Here is a 27753-nt window from a genome sequence, read left to right on the forward strand (position 1 = left end):
CTTCCAGCCCCGAGTATGCTCCGTGCACCATCAGTTCAAGGATTATACTAGGTCCTTCTGGTAATCATTCTGGTTCCCGAGGTCCGCCTCAGGACTCGCCACCATTCTTCCAGATGGAGTACTGTGAGTATGGAGAGCTGGGCCATGTGAGGAAATATTGTCCTCGCCATAAGCGAGGTACAGCTTAGCAGAGGAGTCAGGCTACTACTTCTATACCAGTTGCTCCACCACCCGCTCCGCTAGCTCAGGGTGGAACTTAGTTAGCTAGGGGTCACCCAAGAGGGGGAGGCCGATCAAGTGGCGGTCAGGGCCGATTATATGCTTTTCCTACTAGACCAGATGTCGTTGCTTTAGATGCAGTGATCACAAGTATTGTCTTATTGTGCCACAGGGAGGCATTTTTATTATTTGACCCTAGCTTTATCATATTTTATTCATTTCTGGATATGCCCTGTGAGTCCTTAGTTCACATGTTCATTTATCTACGCCGATGGGCGACACTATAATTGTGTACCGGGTGTATCAGTCGTGTATGGGAATTATTGGGGGACTAGACCTGAGTTGGTCTATTATTGCTTAGCATGGTCAATTTATATGTTAACTGGGTATAGTGAGATATCAGATGTTTTGTTTTATGGCCTTGAGCCAAGTGGGGAAGTATGCTATCTATAATTAGATTGCACGATTAGGTGTGGTGTTGGTTTTGGTCCGAGGCATACTTGTTGATTAGTTATGACTTGTAGAGGTTGAGATCGTGGATGACTCGAGTAAAAAAAATTCCTCTATGCGAGTTACATTGCACTTTATGAAAGTATGAAAACTATGGAATGAGTAAGTTGTTATTTTGAAGGATGTAGTGCACACGAAGTATGAAATTGATTGGTCGTGTTAAGGTAGGGTTACTTATTTGAGTGTTGATTGTGCTAAAGGAGCATATGTCCTTTGGCTTGTTCGGGAGGTACAATTTAGATTTGAGCATAGCTGTGTGTTGTGAGGGATTTAGATTTATAGGTATGATGTGGCAATTCATTCTTGAAAGGAAGATCACAAATTCTGAATGGAATGGTCAGTGTTATATATTTAGATGAATGTTATAGTTGCTCGGTAATCCCTGATAAGGGTGTGTGGTTGAAAGGGGATTTTTGTTTTTATTTACAGATATTCATAGGTATTATGATACTCTCCTGGTTGATAGAATGTTGATATTCAAATTATCGATATTATTGGCATGTGAGTTGTTCGTGCAGGTCCATATATTGATGCCATAGCATGTGAGTTATCTGTGCTAGTGATGTTAATGTGACCTCTAGAAAAGCTGGTTACTGTTATTAAACTTGTGTGTATGGGTTCCACTATATATAATGAGCTTATAGCATCACAGTTGTGGTGGTGCTTGTTGAACTTACAATACAGTTCTCTACTTTGAGACATCTTCCATTTTGGGTATGAGGTTGCGTAGTTGTGGATTGAGTTGTATTGGTGTGGCATGTCAATAGGATAGTTGTATTTAATAATATAAGGTCATTGGACCTAGAATGGGTACTATCAGGTTTGATTACGGTATATTCAGGAGTATAATATTGAAATGACTTAGAAAGTGATTATGGTTCTGGTTGGGGCGAGAGAGCTCCATGGTTAGTTGATCTGATGAGTGGTTATGAGTATTTGATTGTTTCTTTCATCATTGGCAGTGCACGATGGTTTTGGAATGAGGTTCTATTGAATGCGGGGTTTAAATACTTGTACTTGGTTGGTTTGGAGTAATTACTGTGATTGTGATCGAGAATGGTGTTGCGAGCATATGAGTTGTGTAGTATGTAATGTGATTATATCTAGGTTTATGACTATGGCTTGATACAGCTTGTTCAGACTTATACGGTATGTAAGATTTAGATCTTGGAAAGAATTTTGGGTATTATAAATTGGGCTCCATGTTTTGGGCTAAGGTTAAATTAATAATTTTTAGTCATGTTATGTTGTCAGGCCTATATAGAATAGGGTGACGTGGGATCACCCCCGGGTAAATACGTGGTAGATGGAATAGTGATGTGATAGCTTGGAAACAACTCTTGGCACATTCGAGAACAAACGTGTATTTAAGTGGGGGAGATTGTAATGACCCGACCGGTCGTTTTGAGCATTTACGCTCCTTTCAAATATTTGAAGTCTTGAATAACTTCCTACGAGGTATTATGACTAGTGTGAATTGTCGGTTTCTATTTTAAGGTATTTCAGAGTTAGCTTGGATGAATGAATTTTCATGTTGGAAGCTTAAGTTGAAATAGTTGACCGGATGTTGACTTATGTGTAAACGACGCTAGAATAGAGTTTTGAATATTCCAATAGCTTTGTATGGTGATTTTGGAATTAGGAGCGTGTCTGAAAATTTATTTGGAAATACGTAGTAGAATTTAGCTTGAAATGGCTAAAATAGATAGTTGAGTTTGGAAGTTTGACAGGGGAGTTGACTTTTTTATATCGGGCTCGAAATCTGATTCTAGAAATTTGAATAGCTTTGTTATGTCATTTATGACTTGTGTGCAAAATTTGAAGTCATTCCTGATTGATTTAACGGATCATTTGGATGAGTTTTGGATGGTTAACGGATCATTTGTGGCCTTGGTGAGATTGCTGATATCTGTTACTGCATTTTTTGGATTTTCTCTTTCGCGTTCGCGAGTGGGCCCTCGCTTTCGCGAAGAGAAATTTGAGGCAGGCAAGATTTACTCTTCGCGTTCGCGAGGGGGTCTCGCATTCGCGAAGAGGAGATGGGTTGTGCATCGCGTTCGCGTTTAGGGTATCGCGTTCGCGAAGGGAAACAATAATGGGCATTGGTTTTTGCCTTAGCGTTCGCGAAGAAGGGCTCCGTAAAGCATCGCATTCGCGAGCAATGTCTCGCGTTCACGAAGAGCAAATGTTGGGTAGCACATTTTGTGCTTCACGAACGCGAGGGACCTGTCACGTTCGCGAAGAAAAGAGGTCTGGACAGAGAGTTTATGGTTAGTTTTTGACGGATTTGAGCTCAGGAATAGGTGATATTTGGGAGTTTTTCAAGGAAAACAACGAGGTAAGTGTTCTTAACTCAATATTGGTTAAATTACCCGAATCCATGGTTGTTTTTATCATTTAATTGGTGAATTAAGTTGAAAAAGTTTGAAAACCCTCTTGGTTTAAATTGAAGATTTGAGGGTCGAGTGTCAGGACCCAATTTCACCTATAGGTCATGATGGCGCCTAACACTACAGCTAGGCAAGCCAACTTAATAAATTAAGCATACATTGACCAAATTTAAAACAAAGAAAATAATAAAATACCAAATTCTACCAATGTGTGTGTCAAGACCTGGTGTCACAAGTGTATGAGCATCTAGTAGATTATACAAAACCTCAAATACTGTCTGAAATAAAAATAGATAGAATAACAAATACAAGGAGAGACACTAGTAGCTGCAGAACGGCTCAGAAAGGAAGCTCACCACTATGCCCCTGGATAACGTGGGTGTAAGACGATAGGTCCCCCACTAGTACTTGCCTCAGATCCTGCACAAAAAGTGCAGCAAGTGTAGTATGAGTACGTAAACAACGTGTACTCAGTAAGTATCAAGCCTAATCTCGAAGTGGTAGAGACGAGATGGCCGACTTTGACACTCACTATGGGTCAATAATAATAATTGAAATACAACTAGAATATTTAAATCAACATGATTTACAGAATTTACAATAATTTATTTAACCAGCGGGAATAATCAAATTCCTTCAAATGCAAAAATTCTCAATATATTAATTAAATTCATTCAATACAAAAAATTTCCAATTTATAAATTAAATCTCATTTACAGGAATAACAATCAATTCCTTAACAAGCAGGAATAATAATTCATTAAATTCCAAGGATTTTCCAATTTATCAATTAGATTCGCAAGCTGAAATAAACTATTAAAGTATCGTGTAATTATTTTTATTAAGCACGATTTTTTCCGAGGACGTACAGCCCGATTCAGAGTGTCGTGTACACTGCCGAGGGACGTGCGGCACAATCCATAGATGCATCTATCCTGTCGAGGCATTCGGCCCGCTCCAAGAGAAAGGAGGACATTTTCTTATGTACCTCCAGAAGGAGAGTATATTTATTATAAGATAAATTCGGGAGGAAGAACAATTTCTTTTAATAATTAATTAATTTAAACGGAAAATCAAGCATATGAGATTTTCCATCGTTTAATATCTTTATCCAACAATTCACAATATATTCATATATATATATATCAATTAATATTAATTAAACAAAAAATATAATTTACACAAGTAATTCATGCTTTGAGTCCTAAACTACCCGGACTTTAGCATTAATAGTAGCTATACACGGACTCTCGTCACTTCGTGCATACGTAGCCCACGCAATTAGCAACAATTATTCAATTTAATCTCTATGGGGTAATTTTCCCCTCACGAGATTAGACAAGAGACTTACCTCGTCTCAAAGTCCACTTTCCGATTATCTCGTCGCATAAAATTCTCGATTCGATGCCGAAAACTCTGAAACTATTCAAAAGTTATATAAAATAATTAATAAATGCTAAATGATTCGAAATTTATCTATTAAATAAATTACCTTATCCAAAATGGTAAAATTCCTAAAATTCACCTCGGGCCCACGTGATCAGATTCTAGAAATTTTCGGATGGAAACATTACTCATATACTCAAGAACTCAAATATATAATTTTCATCCAATTCCATAACTATTTTCGTGGTTAAAATCCCATTTTTATAAAAATCTCGGTTTTTCATCTAAAACCTTGATTTCTAAGATTTACTAGTTATAATTTACCCATAATCTATGTATTTAACTCAAAGGGTGTAGAATTAACTTACCTCCAAGTTGTTAGTTGAAATATCCTCACAAAAAGCTCAAAAAGCGCCCAAGAATGGAAGAAAATAAACTCAAAATGACTGAGCCCCGATTGTTAACACATTCTGCCCAACAATCATTTTTGCACCTGCGGACCGTGTACCACACCCATGGCTTTCGCACCTGCAAAAAATCCTCGCAGGTGCGAGTTTCACTTGCCTGGGCCAAGGTCGCTTCTGTGCACCCTTCTTCGCACCTGCGCGTTCGCAGGAGGGCAAATTCTCCGCTTCTGCGCTCGATTGCCCCCTTCTCATTTCCGCTTCTGCTCATCTGCGAGGTTCGCTCCTGCGAGCTACTGCTGCACCTGCGAGTGTCGCACCTGCGGCTGGCCAAGCGTAGGTGCAATTCTGACAGTAGCTGGAGGCTTTGATTTTGGCTCCCAACTTCCAATTGGTCCGAGCCTCGTCTGATTAACACTGAGGACCTCCGGGGCCCCGTCCGAACATACCAACAGGTTTGTAATCATAAAATGGACTCGCTCGAACTCTCGGAACACGTAAAACAACATCAAATCTAAGAATCATACCCTAAACCAAATTGATTCAAACTTAAGAATTTCAAGTTCTTTAATTTACTTCCAATGCGAAATATACTTTTGCGTGCAAGTCTTAAATCACTATACGGAATTGTTCCCAAACTCGGAATTCCAAACGGGCTTCAATTACTCGAAAACCTACCACAAACCAAATTTAAAAAAATTTAAACCTTCAAATAGTTGATGGTTTTACTATTAAGCGTCAAAATGCTCCCGGGTTATTTAAAACCCGATTCGGACATACGCCCAAGTCCAAAATCATCATACGAACCTATTGGAACCGTCAAATCCCGATTCCGTGGTCGTTTTCTCAAAATGTTGACCGAAGTCAAACTTGTCCACTTAACGCTAACTTAAGGAACCAAGTGTTCCGATTTCAACCCACACACTTCCAAATCCTGAACCAACCATCCCCGCGAGTCATAAATTAATAAAAACATGTTTGGGGAGTTTTATTTTAGGGAACATGTTTCTAAAAGTTAAAATGACCGGTTGGGTCATTACATTCTCCACCTCTTAAACAAACGTTCGTCCTCGAACGACTTTAGAATAATACCTAAAGTGCTAAATAAGTGTGGATATTTGCTCTGCATGTCCTCCTAGTCCTCCCAAGTCACTTCCTTAATTGGTTGGCCCCTCCACTAGACCTTTACTGTAGAAATCCTCTTGGACCTCAACTGGCAAACTTGTTTATCAACAATGGAAAATGGCTCTTCTTCATAACCCAAACTCTTATCTAGTTGAACTGTGCTGAAGTCCAACACATGTGATAGGTCAGCATGATACTTCTGGAGCATAGATATATGGAAAATCGGATGAACTCCTGATATACTGGGAGGCAATGCAAGCTCATAAGCGACCTCCCCAACTCGTCTCAACACCTAAAATGGGCCTATAAACCTTGGGCTCAACTTGCCCTTCTTCCCGAATCTCATAATTCCCTTCATCGGCGAACCCTTCAAGAGAACTTTTTCACCTACCATAAATGATAAATCACGCGTTTTTTGATCCGCGTAACTCTTCTATCTGGACTGTGTTGTACGAAGTCGCTCCTGAATCAACTTTACCTTTTCCAAGGCATCCTTTACCAAATCAGTACCATATAACTTAGACTCACCGGGCTCAAACCATCCGAAAGATGAATGGCATCGACGGCCATATAAAGCCTCAAATGGAGCCATCTCGATGCTGGATTGGTAACTGTTATTATAAGCAAACTCGGCCAAAGGAAGGAAACCATCCTAGTGACCTCCAAAGTCAATCACACATGCCCTGAGCATATCCTCCAAAATTTGAATTGTCCGCTCTGACTACCCATCGGTCTGCGAATGAAAGGTTGTGCTGAGCTCTACACGGGTCCCTAATTCACTCTGTACTGCTCTCTAGAAATGTGAAGTAAACTGAGTGCCTCTATCTGATATGATGGAAATTGGCACACCATGCAATCGAACTATCTCTTGAATATAAATATGGGCCAACATTTCTAAAGTATACGTAGTCACAACAGGAATAAAATGTGCCGACTTGGTCGACCCGTCAACAATCACCCAAACCGTATCAAACTTCCTCAACGTCCGCAACAATCCAACTACAAAGTTCATAGTAATTCGTTCCCATTTCCACTATGGTATGGTCATCTGCTGAAGTAGGCCACCTGGCCTCTACTGCTCATATTTAACCTGCTGGCAATTTAGACACCTAGCTACATACTCAACTATGTCCTTTTTCATTCGTCTCCACTATCAATGCTGCCTCAACTCACAATACATCTTTGTAGCACTTGGATGAATAGAATACCGGGAACTATGTGCCTCCTCCAGGATCTTTTTCCTCAGTTCATCCACATTAGGAACACACAGACGATCCTGGAGTCGCAGAACACCATGCGCACCAATAGTAGCTTCCTTGGCACCACCTCATAGTACTGTTTTTCAAAAAACCATTAAGTGTGGATCATCATACTGGCGAGCCTTGATATGCTTAAATAGTGAAGACTGAGCTACGACACATGCAAGAACTCGGCTGGGCTCTAAAATATCTAGCCGCACAAGTCTGTTGGCCAAGGACTGGATATCCAAAGCTAATGGCCTCTCTTCTGCTAAAATGAAAGCCATACATTTGCTTTACCTCCGCCTTTCTACTCAAGGCATCTGCAACAACATTTGCTTTACATGGACGATATATGATAGAAATATAATAATCTTTTAGTAATTCCATCCATCTATGCTGCCTCAAATTTAAGTCCTTCTACTTGAACAAATGCTGCAAATTGCGATGATCAATATAAACTTCACAAGACACCCCATAAAGATAATGCCTCCAAATCCTAAGAGCGTGAACAATCGCAGCTAACTCCAAATCATGTACCGGATAATTCTGCTTGTGGGGCTTCAACCGACGTGAAGCATATGTAATAACTCGCCCTTCCTGCATTAATACACAACCCAAACCAATGTGTGAAGCATCGCAATACATTGTATACATTCCCGAACTAGAAGGTAACACTAACACTGGTGCTGTAGTTAATGTTGTCTTGAGCTTTTGAAAGCTTGACTCACAATCATTGGACCATCGGAACTGAATACCCTTCTGGTTTAATTTGGTCAAAGGTGTTGCAATAGATGAAAAACCTTCCATAAACCAACGATAATAACCTGCTAAACCCAGAAAACTCCTGATCTCAATCACTGAAGTGGGTCGATGCCAATTCTGAACTGCCTCAATCTTTTTGGGATCAACTCTAATACCTTCACCCGATAAAATATGTCCCAAAAATGCTACAGACTCTAGCCATAACTCACATTTATAGAACTTAGCATATAGCTTTTGTTCCCGCAATGTCTGAAGCACTACACTCATATGTTGCTCATGTTCATCCTTACTGCGCGAGTAAATCAAAATGTCATCAATGAAGACAATGACAAACGAATCAATATATGGCCTGAATACCCTGTTCATCAGATCCAAAAATACTGCTGGGGCATTAGTTAAACCAGCGAACATTACCAGAAACTCATAATGACCATATCTAGTACGGAAAGCAATTTTCGGAAAATCCGAATCTCGAATCTTCAACTGATGATACCCTGACCTCAAGTCGATCTTAGAGAACACCCTAGCACCCTGCAATTGGTCAAATAGGTCATCAATACGCGGCAACGGGTACTTGTTCTTAATAGTAACTTTGTTCAATTAGCGATAGTCAATACACATTCTCATTGTGCCATATTTCTTCTTCACAAATAATACTGGTGCACCCCAAGGTGGTACACTCGGTCTGACGAACCCTTTGGCTAGTAACCCTTCAAGCTGTTCTTTCAACTCTTTTAATTCTTTCGGAGCCATACGATACGGTGGAATAGATATAGGCTGAGTATCTGAAGCCAAGTCAATACAGAAATCAATATCCCGATCAAGTGGCATACCTAAAAGATCTAAAGGAAATACATAGGAGAACTCCCGAACTACTGGCACTGAATCAGTAGCTGGAGTCTCTACAAAAGTATCTCGAACATAGGCTAGATAAGCCAAACAACCCTTCTCAACCATGTGTTGAGCCTTTATAAAAGAAATTACCCGATTAAATAAACTAACCGATGAACCATTCCACTCTAGCCTAGGCAAAGATGGAATAGCCAAGGTAACAGTTTTGGCATGACAATCTAGAATAGCATGATATGGAGATAACCAGTTCATACCCAGAATAATTTCAAAATCGGTCATCTCGAGCAATAAAAGATCTACTCTAGTTTCATAACCACAGAATGTAATAATACAAGACCAGTAGACCCGGTTCACAATAACAGAATCGCCTACATGAGTGGACACATAAACAGAAGTACTCAAGGACTCACGAGAAACACCCACGAATGGAGAAAATAGAGATGACACATATGAATACGTGGATCCTGGATCAAATAATACTGAGGCATCTTTGCCGAAAATAGAAATAATACCTGTAATCACAACATCTGAGGCCTCTGCATCTGGTCTAGCCGGAAAAGCATAGAACAAAACTGGAGCGCCAACTGGCTGGCCTCCGCCTGGCTGACCTCCACCTCTAGGACAGCCCCTAACCACCTGTCCTCCACCTCTTGGTGGTCAGACTACTGGTTGAGCAACTGGTCCGGTAAGCATAGGCTGCTGACCCTGCTATACTGGTCTACCCCGAAGCTTGGGGCAAAACCTCCACATGTGACTGGGATCCCCGCACTCATAACAACTCTTTGGTGCGATGGGCTGTTGACTAAGAGTCTGGCCCTGGGGACCTAAATACCCACTGGAAGGACCCTGAATAGCTGGTGGGCGGTAGGAACTCTCTGGTATAGCACTGAGATAAGGTCGCACTGGAGTACCTCGAGGAGGTGGTGGTGCTAGATATGGGGGTCTGCTGGACTGCCCCTCTCACGAACTGACCTCTGCCCCCAGACGGAGTACCGCTAAACTCTCCAGAGTACCTGAACCGCTTATCTCTCTTAATATGCTCTCGGCTCCGCTGACGCACACCCTCAATCCTCCGGGCTATCTCTACAACTAGCTCATAAGAAGTACCCATCTCAACCTCTCTAGCCATAGTGGCCTGAATACTAGTATGTAAACCAGCTACAAACCTCTGCACTCTATCCGCCTCAGTAGGGAGTATCATAAGTGCATGGCGAGATAATTCAGAAAACCTCGCCTCATAATCGGTCACTGACATCTGACCCTGCTGGAGCGGCTCAAACTGAAACCGCAACTCTTCCCTCTGGGAGGGTGGAATACACCTATCCAGGAAAATACGAGTGAACATGTCCCAAGTCATGGGAGGAGAATCTGCTGTTCTGCCAAGAACATAAGACTGCCACCATCTACGGGCTCTGCCCTCTAGCTGAAAAGTAGCAAAGTCTACCCCATGAGACTCCAATATCCTCATGTTATGCAGTTTTTCCTTGCAACGATCAATGAAGTCCTGTGGATCCTCATGTCGCTCACCCCCAAAGACAGGAGGATGTAGTCTAGTCCATCTGTCCAATAGATTCTGAGGATCAGCGACTACAGCTGGCTTGGGCTCAAGTGTAGCTGCTGTCACTGGCTGGGCTCCACCCATGGGTAGTGCACCCTAGGTATGATATACAGTAATTGCCTATCTATGAGCCTGCATGGTAAGGGTCTGTGTTCCCCCGCCCGCCTGAGATATGGTTAGGTCTGCCGGAAATAAATCGGCCTGAGTCATATTGTCCATGTACCACAGCATACGACCCATGACATCCTGAAATCCCGATGCAGATGTGAAATCCACTGGAGCTGGCTCTGCCATAGGCACCTCATCATGTTCTTCAACAATGGGGTTCTCTGGTGGACCCACTGGCGGCATAACTGGAAATGTCCTGGGACGTCCTCGCCCTCTACCACGGGTTGGAGCCCTCCCTCGGCCTATACCTCGGCCTCTAGCAACTGGGGGAGTAGCTCTTCCCTGGCCTGGAACCTAATTCGAGCGCGTTGTCACCATCTAAGAGAGAATAAGAGAAGGATATTTAGAACTACATCAATTGCACGATGGAATATGAAGAAAGGTAATTTCCTAACACCCTATAGCCTCTCGAAGATAAGTACAGACATCTCTGTACCGATCCGCAATACTCTATTAGGCCTGCTCATAACTTGTGAGACCTACGTGAACCTGACTCTGATACCATGTTGTCACAACCGAATTTCACTTAGAGGTCATGATGGCGGCCAACACTACAGCTAGGCAAGCCAACTTAATAAATTAAGCATACATTGACCAAATTTAAAACCAAGAAAATAATAAAATACCAAATTCTACCAATGTGTGTGCCAATACCTGGTGTCACAAGTGTATGAGCATCTAGTAGATTATACAAAACCTCAAATACTGTCTGAAATAAAAATAGACAGAATGAAAAATACAAGGAGAGACACTGAACGCGGAGCCCGTTCCGAATGCTTCTACGATCCGGAAGTTCTCGCGAAGAGAATAAGATGCTGCTCCCCTTCCCTCTTTCTTTTCCCGCTTTGCTAATCTTCCCCTCTAACGCAGGCCGGGCGGCGACGGGCGCGGGAGGAAGAAACCTAAGAGAAGACGAAGCAGTGATAGCTAACGCTTTGTATTCAGCTTCTGCACTAGCACGGGCAACTGTTGGTTTCTTTTTAGAGCCCCAAGAAATTAGATTGTCACCAAAGTAAATGCAGAATCCAGTGGTTGAGCGACGAATTGTTGGACAACCAGCCCCGCATAAGAGTAACAAAAAAAAGTGTTGAGATAGGGCGATGAGGAAATCTAAGACCATAATATAATGGAGAGTGCCTTTCAAATACCTTAAAATGCGTTTAAGACACTGATCATGAGTAGCTGCAGAACCGCTCAGAAAGGGAGCTTACCACTATGACCCTGGATAATGTAGGTGTAAGACGATAGGTCCCCCACTAGTACTTGCCTCAGATCCTGCACAAAAAGTGCTGCAAGTGTAGTATGAGTACGTAAACAACGTGTACCCAGTAAGTATCAAGCCTAATCTCGAAGTGGTAGAGACGAGATGACCGACTTTGACACTCACTATGGGTCAATAATAATAATTAAAATACAACTAGAATATTTAAATCAACATGATTCACAGAATTTACAATAATTTATTTAACCAGCGGGAATAATCAAATTCCTTCAAATGCAACAATTCTCAATATATTAATTAAATTCATTCAATTCAAATAATTTCTAATTTATCAATTAAATCTCATTTACATGAATAACAATTAATTCATTAACAAGTAGGAATAATAATTCATTAATTTTCAAGAATTTTCCAATTTATCAATTAGCTTCGCAAGCTGAAATAAACTATTAAAGTATCGTGTAAATATTATTATTAAGCACGATTTCTGTCGAGGACGTACGGCCCGATCCGGAGTGTCATGTACACTGTCGAGAGACGTGCGGCACGATCCATAGATACTTCTATCCTGCCGAGGCTTTCGGCCCGCTCCACAAGAAAGGAAGACATTTTCTTATGTACCTCCGGAAGGAGAGTATATTTATTATAAGATAAATTCGGGAGGAAGAACAATTTCTTTTAACAATTAAATAATTTAAACGTAAAATCCTTTTAACAATTAATTGATTTAAACAAAAATCAAGCATATGAGATTTCCATTCTTTAATATCTTTATCTAACAGTTCACAATATATTCATATAGATATCAATTAATATAAATAAATCAAAGAATATAATTTACACAATTAAGGCATGCTTTGAGTCCTAAACAACCCGGACTTTAGCATTAATAGTAGCTACGCACGGACTCTCGTCACCTCGTGCGTACGTAGCCCCCGAAATTAGCAACAATTATTCAATTTAATCCCTATGGGGTAATTTTCCCTTCACAAGATTAGACAAGAGACTTACCTCGTCTCAAAGTCCACTTTTCGATTATCGCATCGCGTAAAATTCTCGATTCGATGCCGAAAAATCCGAAACTATTCAAAAGTTATATAAAATAATTAATATATGCTAAATGATTCAAAATTTATCTATTAAATAAATTACCTTATCCAAAATGGTAAAATTCTTAAAATTCACCCCGGGCCCACGTGCTCGGATTCTGGAAATATTTGGATGGAAACGTTACCCATAATCTCAAGAACTCAAATATATAACTTCTATCCAATTCCATAACTATTTTCGTGGTTAAAATTTTATTTTTATAAAAATCTAGGTTTTTCATCTAAACTCTTGATTTCTAAGATTTACTAGTTATAATCTACCCATAATATATGTATTTAACTCAAAGGGTATAGAATTAACTTACCTCCAAGTTGTTAGTTGAAATATCCTCTCAAAAAGCTCCAAATTCGCCCAAGAATGGAAGAAAATGGGCTCAAAATGACTGAGCCCAAATTTTTAACACATTCTGCCCAACAGTCATTTTCGCACCTGCGGACCGTATACCGCACCTGCGGACCGTGCACCGCACCTGCAGAAAATCCTCGCAGGTGCGAGTTTCACTCGCCTGGGCCAAGGTCGCTTTTGCGCACCCTTCTTCGCACCTGCGCATTCGCAGGTGCGCAAATTCTCCGCATCTGCGGTCGATTGCCCCCTTCTCTTTTCCGCTTCTGCACACAAAAACTCGCATCTGCGAGGTTCTCTCCAGAGAGCTACTGCCGCACCTGCGAGTGTCGCACGTGCGGCTTGCCAAGCTCAAGTGTGATTCTGACAGTAACTGGGAGCTTCAGGTTTGGCTCCCAACTTTCAACTTGGTCCGAGCCTCGTCCGATTAACACTCGGGACCCCCGGGGCCCCGCCAGAACATACCAACAGGTTTGAAATCATAAAACGGACTCGCTCGAACTCTAGGAACGAGTAAAACAACATCAAATCTAAGAATCATACCCTAAACCAAATTGATTAAAACTTAAGAATTTCAAGTTCTTCAATTTACTTCCAATGCGCCGAAATATACTTAAACTACTCGGAATAACATGAAATTTTGCGTGCAAGTCTTAAATCACTATACGGAACTATTTCCAAACTCGAAATTTCAAACGGACTTCAATTACTCAAAAACCTACCCCAAACCAAATTTAAAGAATTTTAAACCTTCAAATAGTTGATTCTTTTACTATTAAGCGTCAAAACGCTCCCGAGTTATCCAAAACCCGATTCGGACATACGCCCAAGTCCAAAATCATTATACGAACCTATTGAAACCGTCAAATCCTAATTCCGTGGTTGTTTTCTCAAAATGTTGACCGAAGTCAAACTTGTATACTTAAAGCTAACTTAAGGAACCAAGTGTTTCGACTTCAACCTACACACTTCTAAATCCCGAACCAACCATCCCCGCGAGTCATAAATTAATAAAAACATGTTCGGGGAGTTTTATCTAAGGTAACGTGTTTCCAAAAGTTAAAATGACCGTTGGGTCATTACATCGAGTTGTTGTCGAATTTTGGTAAACTTAGTATGGTTAGACTCGTGGTTGAATGGGCTTCCAGATTTTGTAACTTTTGTCGGGTACTGAGACGTGGGCCTCATGGGCATGTTTTGAGCTAAATTTCAGATTTTTATGGAAAATTAGTATTTTCTTATGAAATTAATTCCAATAAATTTTATTGACTGAATCGAATGAATCGTGGATAGATTTAAGGCGTTTGGAGGCCAATTCACGAGGCAAAGGCATAGCGGAGTAAATAATTACACGGTTTGAGGTAAGTAACACTTCTAAACTTTGTTCTAAGGGTATGAATCCCTGAATTTGGTATGATATAAATTGTTGAAGGTGACTCACACGATAGGTGACGAAACGTAGACGTGCACCATAGAAATTGTGTCTTGAATAAATCCTGTGAAGTTGTAAAATTAAAGAATCATGTTATTATATGAACATGTGGCACGTGTTAGAGGAATTGAGCTGAGACTTGTGATAAATATCATGTTTAGGCTATGTGTCGATATTTTAGGACCCATGGGATCGTGTTGTCGTTGAATTAATTGTTCAAAAATATACATTTCACACTTAGTTATAATTGTCCATTGTGAGGATATTTATGGGATTGCGTTGCGCAACGCAGCAAGCCATAATGGCTTTATACATCATTATTATATGGATCGGGGTTGCCCGCCTGCAGCAGGCCTTATTGGCTTTACTATTATTTGGATTGGGGCTGCCCGCCTGCAGCAGGCCTTATTGGCTTTACTATTTTATGGATCGGGGTTGCCCGCCTGCAACAGGCCTTACGGCTTTATGATTATACGTATCGGGACTGCCCGCCTGAACTAGGCCAAATTGGCTTTGCATTACGCTTGGGCTGAAGGAGACCCTCCGGAGTCTGTACACACCCCCAATGAGCATAGATGATCATCGATATTCGGGATGGACTTCCCGGGGCATGGACTTGCCTTACTTAGGACTTGCCTTACTTACTGCTTATATATATATATTTGGGATGGATTTTCCTAGGGCATGGACTTGCCTTACTTATTTGTATTGTAATGAGTTATCTGGACATTGGATCTTGTCAGTATCATTTATATATAGGGATAAATTATCCCAGGGCTGGATTGGCCTTATACGGTACTGAGTGATTGACTGTCAGTCGATGTGTAATTATATACGGGTTGGAACACCCCTGGGCTGGATTGGCCATAAACGGTACCGAGTGACCGGATAATTTGTGACCAGTATTTACATGAGGTATTTCTACTGAGATGTCATATTCCTCATATCATGCAGTATTGATCTATTTCACTTGTACTGAGTTTAACTGTTGAACTTGAAAGCATGCCTACATTTCTGTACCATTACTTTTACTGGATTATAACTGCAGAGCTCATCATTTCTTCCAGCCTAGAGGTTAGTCTTGTTACTTATTGATTTAGTTGTACTCATACTAGACTCTGCACCTCGTGTGCAGATCCAGGTGCTTTCGGACACGGAGATTGTTTAGATTTCAGAGTACTATCAGTTGGAGACTTTCAAGGTAGTTGCTTGACATCCGCTGATCTTGTCTCTCTTTCCTTCAGTTATTGTACTGTTTTATATTTTCATACAGTGGTTTTTATTAGTCAATCATTGTACACATATTAAATATTCACATACTCAGTGACACCGGGTTTTGAGAGTGTTATATTTGAAATTTAAGATTTCTTCCGCTGAATTTAATAATTTGTTTTCAAATTTAAAAGATATGGTGGATTATTGAGATTTTCGGCTTGTCTAGTATTGAGATAGGTACCATCACGACATGTGAGATTTTGGGTGGTGACACCTTACGAACTCAAATATATGACTTATGTCCAATCCCAAGCTCAAATTCGTGGTAAAATCCAAATATACCAAATTCTAGGTTTTCTACCCAAACCTCACAATTTCTACTAATTTTCATGTCTAAATCCATATATTAACCATGTATTTAACTTGCAATAGGTGGGAATTAACTTATCTCCAAGTTGCTAGGTGAATTCTCCTCTCAAGAAGCTCCAAAGATCGTCCAAGAATGAAGTAATGAGCAAAAATGCTCAAATCCCCGCTTTATACACTCACTGCCCAGCGAGCATCGCGCCCGCGGCAAAATTCTTTGCGCCTGCGGCTTCACGCCCGTGATGAATGTTTCGCACCTGCGGCTTCGCACCCACAATGGCATTTTTCGCAACTACGGTTTCGTACCCGCGATGGCTTTTTCGCACCCGCGATGGATTTTTCGCACCTGCAGCTTCGCCCCCGCGATGGATTATCACACCAGATATCAGCTGCCTCAACTCTTCTTCAAATTCCAAATTCGATCTGTTAACCACCCGGGAGCCCTCGGGACCTTACTCAATTATACCAACACATCCCAAAATACATTACGAACTTAGTCGAGCCTTCAAATCACATCAAACAACGTCGAATTCATGAATCGCACCCCATTTCAAGCCTAATGAACTTTAGAATTTCAAACTTCTATATTCGATATCGAAACCTATCAAACCGCGTCCGATTCACCTCAAATTTTTCACACAAGTCATAATTGGCATTACAGACCTACTCCAACTTCCGGAATTAGATTCTGACCCCGATATTAAAAAGTCTACTTCCGGTCAAACTTCTCAAAAACCTCCAAATTTCTAAATTTCGCCGAACGACTCCAAAATGACCTACGGACCTCCGAATCCAGTTCCGGACGCGCTCCCAATACTGAAATCACCATACAGAGCTATTCACGGACTCAAAAATTCCAAACGGACATCGATAATATCGAAATGCACTTCAACCCAAATTTATGGAATTCTTTCAAAATGCTAACTTCTGCAATAGGTGCCAAAACGCTCCCGGGGCATCCAAAACCCGATCCGAACATACTCCCAAGTCTGAAATCATCATACGAACCTGCTGGAACCTTCAAATCCCAATTCTGAGGCCGTTTACTCTAAAATCCAATCTTAGTCAATTCTTTCAACTTAAGGATTTCGAAATAAAAATTTTCTTTCCAAATCAACTCCGAACTTTCCGAAATTAAATTCCGACCACGCGTACAAGTCATAAAACATGAAGTGAAGCTACTCTAGACCTCAAACCACCGAAAACGCGCTAGAGCTCAAAACAACCGGTCGGGTCGTTACATTTTGGGCAGCAAGGAAAGTATTTGAGCCTCAACAAGGACACTGCCGAATAATGCTGACAAAGATCAATGCTCTTGTTACAACCATTGATGATATTTATGGGACTTATCATGCGTTACAACTCTTCACTAATGCTATAGAAAGTTAATTTTATGAGAGCAACTACATCTCTAACTTCATTTATCTTGATTTACAGTTAACACAAACCATGCGTTACTCAACTCCCATGATTAAGAGACTAACATTTTCAAGATTTTTTTCTAATTAGCTTCTTCTTTTCACGTACGTTCAAATTTTTGTAGACTAGCTATGTTGGGTCTTGAAAAGATGTACTTGCTCTAATAATTAATTGACCCCTCTATTCACGTTCGGTTAGAATGTAAAAATATATTTTTCTGGTTATAATTAATACATTCAGATGGGAGCTAAAAGCAATGGAGCAGATTCCAGAATACATGAAAGTAATGTACCTTGCGTTGTTCTACACAATCAATGAAATGGCGTATGAAGTTCTTAAAGAGCAGGGTATCAACGTCCTACCCTACCTTACAAAATCAGTAAGAATTCATATCGTTGTATTTAGAATATATGTTTTGTCCCAGAGATTAAACATGCCTATTTTATTAATTTCCTATATATCTAATATGCTATTTGAAACGCATGCACGTTAATTAATTAGTGGGCAGACTTGTGCAAAGCTTACTTATGAGAAGCAAGATGGTACTATAATGGACATAGTCAACTCTGCATGAATACGTGGATAACGCATGGATCTCAATTGCAATTCCTATGATATTAATCCATGCATTCTTCTTAGTTACCAACCCAATTACCAAAGAGGAATTGGAATCACTAAGCAAGTACCCAGACATAATTCGCTGGTCTTCAACAATTGTTCGCTTCGCTGATAATTTAGGGACACCATCGGTATGCTTTTATACCTTTTCCTTCACATGAAATTTGTACGGCTCCTCATTCTAATCTATTTTATGGTCCAATTGAATATATGGAGATATATGTGACTAAAGAAAGATATTTCAAAATTTATAAATGTTATAGCGTTTTAAAAACTTTCATAATGACATATACATTCAAAATAAGAAATGAACGAATTGCGATGAGTTTGCATTTCGAATTCAAATTTGTTTAGGTCTATAGTAACAAGGGGCAACGAATACAAGGTTTCAAATCCGTCCAGAAAAATAAGCCCTTATTTTCTTTCGGATCAAAATAGTATGAAATATATGGCATTCAAAAATAATTAATAGACGTTTCAAATTCTCGATGTCTCATACTATAATTTTTCTTTTCCTATATTTATTTCAGTATGAATTGGAAAGGGGGAACGTTCCAAAGTCTATTTAGTGTTACATAAATGAAAAGGGTATTTCCGAAGAAGAGGCTAGAGAACGCATACAACATTTGATAAAGGAGACATGGGAAATGATGAACAAAGCTCAAAGGGAAAACTTGCTATTTTCTGGAACATTTGTTGAAATCGCAAAGAATATTGCAAGAACGGCACAGTGCATGTATCTGCATGGAGATGGGCATGGAATTCAAAACGCTGAAATTAAAAATAGCATATCCAAAATACTTTTTGAGCATATCACAGTTCCTAATCCATTGACTCCCAATCCATCCCTATAATTAGAGCTAGATACTAGTATAATTTATTTGTATCGAATAAGACTCTGAACTTGTGCTTGCGTAATATTGTTCGTGAAAGCAGCAATGAGTCACCTTATTAATTATGCAATATATAGCTTGTTTTGATGGTTGTTACCCATCATTTCAAGATGTACGTGTTGTATCATTTGATATACTTTAATAATATTTTAGTATTCGGTTGAACTGGTCGTGGTCGTATTGAATGATAACTGTTAAATTTACTAAAATACGTTGAATTATTATAAATATTAGATTTATCAACAATTACTATGAAAATAATTTAAGACAACTTCATTTTCAAATTTATCACCAATTACTCCTTGTAAATATTACAGCTATAAATTTATACAACTCCTAACAAAATTAATCAAATACAAAATGTCATCCAAAAAAAAAAAAAGCAAAAACAAAATATAGTCTTAGCAAAAATAGAAAAACGTGGATGGAGAATATATTTATAAAAGGGATATCAAAAAAGGGTAGCGTAAATGAACTTGAAATCTGAGGTGAAGATTCTAATACTGTAAGATGGAGTTAAATAGAAAAATAGAATAAAAGAACAAATAGATGGGAAAGCGATCAATAACATAATGCTCCAATCACTTCAAATAGGTAATAACATATAATGGATATTTTCGTGTTTGTTTATCCTTAAAATCGGATAACAATTGAATTTATACACGATTTTAAGGATTCATGATCCAATTTAATACAAAGTGGTAAATCAGATTAATTATGAAATAAAACACAAAAGATAAATGCAAACCACGCAAGTAGAGCAAACCTAGTCTTGTGAGATTAATTTCCCTCAAGCTAGAAATAATATTATCGATGTCGGAGTAAAATGAACTAGGACAAATCTAGAGATAACAGTTGCAAAGAATACTGCATGAACGGCACAGTGCATGTATCTGCATGGAGATCGGCATGGAATTTCAAACGCCGATATTAAAAATAGCATCTCCAAAGTACATTTTGAGCATATAACAATTCCAAATCCATTGACTCCCAATCCATCCCTATAATTAAAGTTAGATACTAGTATAATTTATTTGTATCAAATAAGACTCTTAACTTGTGCTTGCATAATACTACTGTTAGTGAAAGCAGTAGTGAGTAAGAGAAAGTAGTGAACTTATTAATTACGCGATATATAATTTATTTTGATGGTTGTTACCCATCATTTCACAATGTACGTGTAAATAGATTGTATCATTTGATATAGTTTAATAAAATATTTTTATTATTTAGTTTAACTGGTCATATTGAACGATAACTATTAAATTTATTACTAAAATACGTTTAGTTATTATAAATATCAGATTTATCAATAATTACTATAAAAATAATTTAAGACAACTTCATTTTTCAAATTTATCACCAATTATGCCTTGTAAATGTTTAAGCTAAATATGATACAACTCCTAACAAAATTAATCAAATACAAAATGTCATCTGAAACACAACAAAAACAAAAAATAGTCTTAGCAAAAATAGAAAATTTGTTATAAATAGAATTGTATTTAAGGTGAATGTCTATATTTAGAGAAACTTTAGGGTTTGTTACTTTGTGGTTAAGTCACTTTTCCCCTGTAAATAGAGGGATTCTATTCCATTGTAATTCATCCTAAAAAAACAATAGAATTCTCTCTCTTTTCTTTGCAATATTTTTATTTTCTTTTATCGTTTTATTTCACGTTATCATCACGAGACTCTACTGTCTCAAGAAGCCCTTTGAAAAGACTAAGGTATAATTTTTCTCCTTTTTCAGCAGATATAAACCATTGTGTTCTTTACTAATCCCCAGTACCTTCCCACTGTAAAGATCCTGAAATACACATAAATCAGGGAAGAATGCAGCACAACATGACAAATCCTTAGTCAATTTAGAGAGTGACATTAAATTAAATTTAAAGTTAGGAACATGCGGTAAATCGCTTAATATCAAATTGTCTAATATCTTCACATTTCTTGTATGCGCTACATGACATTTACCTCCTGTAGGCACGTTCACACCATTGTTATTTTGGTTTACAATCTTTTGTTTATCTAATAATTTTTTATAGGGTGTAACATGATGTGTGGCACATGTATCTATTATCTAATAATAGTTTAATGCTTTAGACAACAATGAAGTTATACCTGGTATCAGAGTATGACAGTCACCTGGATCAGGATATGGTTTATTCAAGAGTCCCAACAGTTGTTTGTATTGATCCTCTATGAAGTAATGCTCATGTGTCTGAGTAATAGTATTAGAACTCCTTCTTTCTTTAGCTGACACATTAGCATTACCCTTCACACCAGAATTTTGAGGTTTTTCTTGCTTTTAAAGCCTGGTGGATAGCCTATAATCTTGTAACAATTCTCTTTTAAGTGACCTTTGTAACCACAGTAATCACATATGAGACCTGGTTTCCTTTCTGCCTTAAAACCTTATCCTCTTCCAGCTAGCATAGTTAAAGGCTCTTTGTCTGAACTGACTACACTAAGTGTTCATTGACTCTCTTCTTGAACTGCTAATGCTTATGCTTAATTCGTAGTCAACACATGTGTTTTAAGTAGGATATCACTTCTCACGTGACTGTAGCTTTCATTTAAATCAACAAGGAATTGCAACAAGTACAAGTTTTTAAATTGATCTAGAAAAGGCATGGTTTCCCCACAATCACATCCAGGTCCTGGCACCATTAAATCCATCCCATCCTATAAATCCTTCATCTTAGTATAATAGGATGTTATAGAGTCGGTACTTTGACTTAGTGTTCCTATTGTCGTCCATAAGTGATAAAATCTAGTAAGGTTTGATTTGTTAAAACGTTCCATAAATTCATTCCATACCTTCCTCGCATCTGATGCGTAGATGATGTTTGGATACAATTCAATAGACACAATGCGACATATTCACGAAAGCACCCCAACATTACATTATTACCATTGATGCCTCAATTCTCCTTTATAAGAGCTTTTTAAAACGTTACATCTATGACCCTAGCTTGTTTTTCACTAACAAAGCCATTTTCATTGATCTGTTCCACAGGGCGTAGTTTTCTGGTCCTGTAAGCTTGATATCTATCAACGCCATTTCAGGAGTATCAGTTTATTGTAAAAATAGTGGGTGATTGTGATCGATTTATAGATTTCCAGTTTCTGCCAAGACTGACCAGCTTAAGCTTTGAAAATGGCAGCCAATTGGAATATTGAAATCTTTGATCCAATCTCAAATCGCCTGCTCTAATACCAAGATTGAATCTGTGTACAGATTTAGCGGGGAAGACAATTGCATGCGATCAAGAAGGAAGTTAGAGTAGAGAGAACAAAGCGAGAGAGGAAGAAGAAGGTTTCATTATGTGTCTAACTGCTATGTTAATACAGAGTGAGTTAGATATATACATGTGTTGACCCAAAAGAACATCTTTAAATTTAATCATTATTTTTGTATTCTGAGATATCAAATAGAACCATTCAACTTTTCTCGACTTGCGTGCATAGACGGTAAATTTTTACGAAAAGTTTTTATGTTAAAAATTGATTAAAATATAAAATGGAGCTTTAAAACTCAATTGGGTTGACTTTGGTCAATATTTTAAGTAAACGAACCCAGATCAGTATTTTGATAATTCCGGTAGGTCCGTATCGTGATTTAGGACTTGACCGTATGTGAAAAATAAAATTCGGAGGTCCCTAGCTCGATTTATCGCATGTTGTCGAAAGTTTTAAGTTTAAAGGTTTAATGACTTAAGAGATTTGACTAATGTTTGACTTTGTTAATACCGGGTCCGTATTTTAATTTTGGAACCTGGTATAGCTCCATTACTATATTTATGAATTGTCTGCCAAATTTGGTGAGAAACGGAGCTGGTTTGACGTGATTCTGACGTCCGGTTGTTAAAATAAAAATTCTAAAGTTTTCTTAAAAATGTTATTTGATTTGGTGTCTAATTCGTAGTGCTAGGCGTTATTTTGGTATTTTAATTATGCGAACGAGTTCGTATTAAGTTTTTGGACTGGTATGCATATATGGTTTGGAACCCCGAGGGCTCGAGTGTAATTCAGATCATGATCGACGCATTTCGGAACCATGAAACTGTTGAACCTGCTGCTACTGGTTTCTATCTATGCGATTGCGTGACTGTGTCCACAATCGCGAAGGCTTAATGGTCACAGATAAAATTTGTACTATGCGATCACATAGTGAGGTCCGCGATCGCACAGTTGCCGCAACTAAGTCAGCACGAACGCGAGGGCCAAGCCGCGTTCGCGGAGAAGGAATTAGGCAAAAGCTGAAGCACAAAATTTGTGCTACGCGATCGCCTAAAGTAGTCCGCGATCGCTGAAGGCTAAGAAGTTGTGCTTCACGTTTGCGTAGAGAAAATGCTGGGCAGTCTAAAAATGTGCTTCGCGATCGCGAAGCATTGTCCGCGATCGCATATGGGATAAACCTGGACAAACAGAACTTAAGTTCTATAAATGGGATTTCGTCCCATTTCCTACCATTTACGATTTTGAGCTCGGGTAAGGCAATTTTTGAGAGATTTTCACGGGAAAGCATTGGGGTAAGTGTTTCGTATCCTATATTGATTATATTTCATGATTCCATACTCATTTACATTATGAATCCGTGAATTTATGGAAGAAAAATTAGATTTTTATAAAATCTACCAAAAATGTAAAATGAAGATTTGAAGGTCAATCTGATGTCGGAATTCAATAATTTCTAAATGGTTAAACTCGTATCGGAACAAGTGTGTAGGTTTTGGGAGTTTTTCCGAAATTTGAGATGTGGGTTCCATTGTCAATATTTAAAATAAATTTTGGATTTTAATCCTGAAAATTAATAAATTTATATGGAATTAATTCCTACGATTCGTGTTAAGTATATTGAATTATTTATGACTAGATTTGAGGATTCTAGACATGAATTCGTGAGGCAAAGGTTTATTGGAATCTTGAATTTGGTTGCAAAGCGAGGTAAGTGTCGTGGTTAACCTTGACTTGAGGGAATAGAACCCTTGAATTATCTGTTATGTGATATTCATGTGAACGACGTATAGGCGAGGTGACGAGTGTCTATACGACATCAAATTAATTGTTTGCATAATTATTGGAAAATCATAAATTATTTTAAATCATCAATTAATTATTTCTCTCATATTCCTTGCTCAATATTATGCCTTGAATCCATGCTATAATTGCTATATGCTTATTTGATTTATGTAACTTAATTGCTACTTGACATTTAGCATACTAATTATTAAATTACCTAATTCGTCCTTATTCTCCATAATTAATTGCTACTTGTCATCACTTATTTCTAAATAGATCATAATTATTGTATGTTTGTTGTCTAATAGTATCTTATTGAATGTGGTATTTATTGGAGTATTTTTATTACCTTTAAGAGTTGTTAATTTATATTGTTGGAGCGGGTTGCTCGCCACAACGGAAATAAAAATGAATAAATTGGGGTATCGGATTGCACATCGCAATGGATTATATTTTAAGTTTATATTGTTGGAGCGGGTTGCACGCCACAACGAAAATTTATTAAAGAATTATATTGTTGGATCGGGTTGCACGCCGCAACAGAAATGGATTGAAATAATAGTTGGATATGACTGTCGAGTTGGCTTCAACTGTTGAAATGATTTACTTGTTTTATTTCTATTATTGTTGTTATTACCATTATTGCATATAAGTTAATGTAAGTGATATGCCTTAGCCTCGTCAATACTTCGTCGAGGTTAGGCTCAACAGTTACAGAGTACATGGGGTCGGTTGTACTCATACTACACTCTGCACTTCTTGTGCAGATTTTGGAGTTGGTCCCAGCGGCGTACCATAGACTTGTTCGGATTTCAGCTACCATAGGAGACTTGAGGTATAACTGCATGGCGTCCGCAGTTCTGAAGTCCCCGTCTATTTTAATTTGGCTAGGTGCTTTCTTTCAGACATCTTTATTTTGTTCAGACTCTTATTTGTATTATTCTAGAATCTCGTGCATTTATGACACCAGTTCTGGGATGGTATTCATACATCCCTAGTATTATGGAGTGTTCCCTTTATTTCAGACTTTATTTCTGCATTTGTTTCTTTGTTATTAATTAATTTAAAATTGTGTTAAAATGGCTAATTATATTCTAACGTTCGCTTGCCTAGAAGGTGAAATATTAGGCGCTATCACGATTCCAAAGGTGGGAAGTTCAGGTCGTGACAAGTTGGTATCAGAGCCTTAGGTACCTAGGTCTCATGAGTCACGAGCAAGCTTAGTAGAGTTTGAAGGATCGGTACTGAGATGTTTGTAATTATATTACAGAGGCTACAGAGTTTAGGAATAATTCCGCTTTTTTCATTCCTTATCATGTGACATTGATTTAGCTTGAAACATATATCTCATATTCCTTTGTATCCACTCGTGTATGACATTGCGCACTCACTATCAGTTGTGCGTCGACAATTCGTGATGCCGTAGATGGACTACGAGGGAGCCAGAGATGCTCAAACATTGCCTCAACGTGTGGTTCTGACTGAAGATGCCGACGTATTGAGAGACCACCCGGTGAATCATGTGGAGGGGGGGGGCAATGGACCTTGGTATCTAGTTGAATTATACGAGCTGTGAAGATTAATATTGTAGATCATCGGACGTTGTGACCTATGACTTCACGCCGAGTGGGGAGTCCACTATCAATGGGTAGATTGCGCGGTCATATGTTATATCAGTTTTGGCCTGAAATGTATATATGTGGTACTGAACGGTTCCCCAAAAATGTACACATGATTACGGACTGAGATTTTGTAAAGGATAAGGCTGGGACTTGTGGTATATCCTCCTCCTTGATAATCTTATACTTTAGTACCAAAGGAGTTAGACAAACAACTTTAAATTTACAGAAGGTCTACTCAGCGTGGACGTCACAGTTGTAGATTTTAGGGTGCTTCGAAGGAAGAACAGTGGTTGACAAGATTCTGGACTATATAGTTCGTGTCGAGATTTGTCTGTATGGAGCTCTACTTTTTTTATCGTTATATATAAATAGGGGTAAGGGTTACCCCAAAGAAGAATCGAAGAGTATGTTAAGAAATGGATCAACTTAACAGTGTTGAGTCAGTATAACAAAAGAATTAATTGGCCTTGGGAGAGATAATTCTCCATCGGTGTTCGTGGCAAGCCTGTGAAGAGGGAAGACCATCCAATGCCACACCGCCCACTTGGCTCAGTTCTCAGAAATGCTTTTGAAAGAGTTTGTTTCCCGGACTCTCCGTAATGTGTGGCGCATAGGTTTTGAACGGTTGCGACAGACCACCATGACGGTGTCAGAATATGCTTTTGGGTTCAATAAGTTAGCCCGTGATAACCTTACTTTTCTTCATACAACTAGATAGAGAGTCCATTGACTCATTAAAGGACTCAATTATGATCGTAAAATTTTGTACGACTCGGGAGCTACAGGTTGATACTTCATTTTCGCTAGTGGTAGAAATTGTCAAGATATTAAAACGTGTTCGGGGTGAGGAAAAAGGAAACTAAGGAGACCAAGAGGTCTCGAGGTTGTGTAGTATTCAGTGGATTCTACTCTGCAACTATAAATCATTATGGCGGAGGCTTAGGTAGTCGGTCAGCCCAGTCCGCACATCGGATTACTCGAGATGCTCCAGTAAGTTCTTTTAATGCACTACCGACATGAATTTCCTACGATAGTTATTCCAGTTATCTGGCACAGACTCAGTATGAGCAGCCAAACCCACAAAGGGGTTGTTATAAATGCGGTGATACTAGGCACATCATGAGAAAATTGACCCAGACTTGGGAGAGACATATTTCATCAAAGCACTCATGCTACGTGCCCCATTGCAGTTACTACACCACCTACACGACCAGTTAGGGGTGGAGGACGGGCTGGTAGAGGGCGTCCTAGAGCTGGAGGCCTAGCAGTTGATATATATATATATTTGTTTTATGGTATGGCGGAGGTCGCTACATCAGATGGTGTCGTTACAGGTACGACCTCGATTTAATATAAAGGAATAATTTTCGTAACTTGATTTGGTCAAGAGTATCATGACGAGTCCTCCTATTGTACTTCACTTATGAGTGAGCTTCGTAATTCTATAATCTACTTATGTGTTTACTCCTGTTGGAAGATTCTATGGAGAAAACTATTCCTATCATTCCATGTTGGTCAATAATAAGAGCTGCGAGGCTAAAGGTGACTTTCTGTTACTCATTTCGGTAGGTTTTGATGTAATTTCTATATAATTAATTACAAATTATGAATTATATGCGCTACTTGTGTGGGGTTCATTATGTGTTGTGATTTTATTTAATGAAAATTATTTAAAAGGAGAAAATGAAAAGTTTTGATTGGCACAATGTGCATATTACTTGTGATTTAGAACTAAGGACGAGATCCTCGTATTTTAATATAAATTGATATGTTTAAACCGGGCTATGAGCTAAGGTGGAAGTTATATAAAGACGAGATCCTTGTGATGAAAATTCTTGTATTTAAGTTCTCCCTTGCGAAATTAAATTTAT

General features: G+C 38.7%; 1 pseudogene; it reads left to right on the plus strand.

Moving 5' to 3' along the window:
- LOC107829660 ((R)-linalool synthase TPS5, chloroplastic-like) overlaps positions 1 to 19293 on the plus strand; it is a 35207-nt pseudogene extending 15914 nt beyond the window's left edge.
- Positions 19294 to 27753: the final 8460 nt, after the last annotated feature.

Source organism: Nicotiana tabacum, chromosome 22 (assembly GCF_000715075.1).
Source record: "Nicotiana tabacum cultivar K326 chromosome 22, ASM71507v2, whole genome shotgun sequence".
Lineage (NCBI taxonomy): Eukaryota > Viridiplantae > Streptophyta > Magnoliopsida > Solanales > Solanaceae > Nicotiana > Nicotiana tabacum.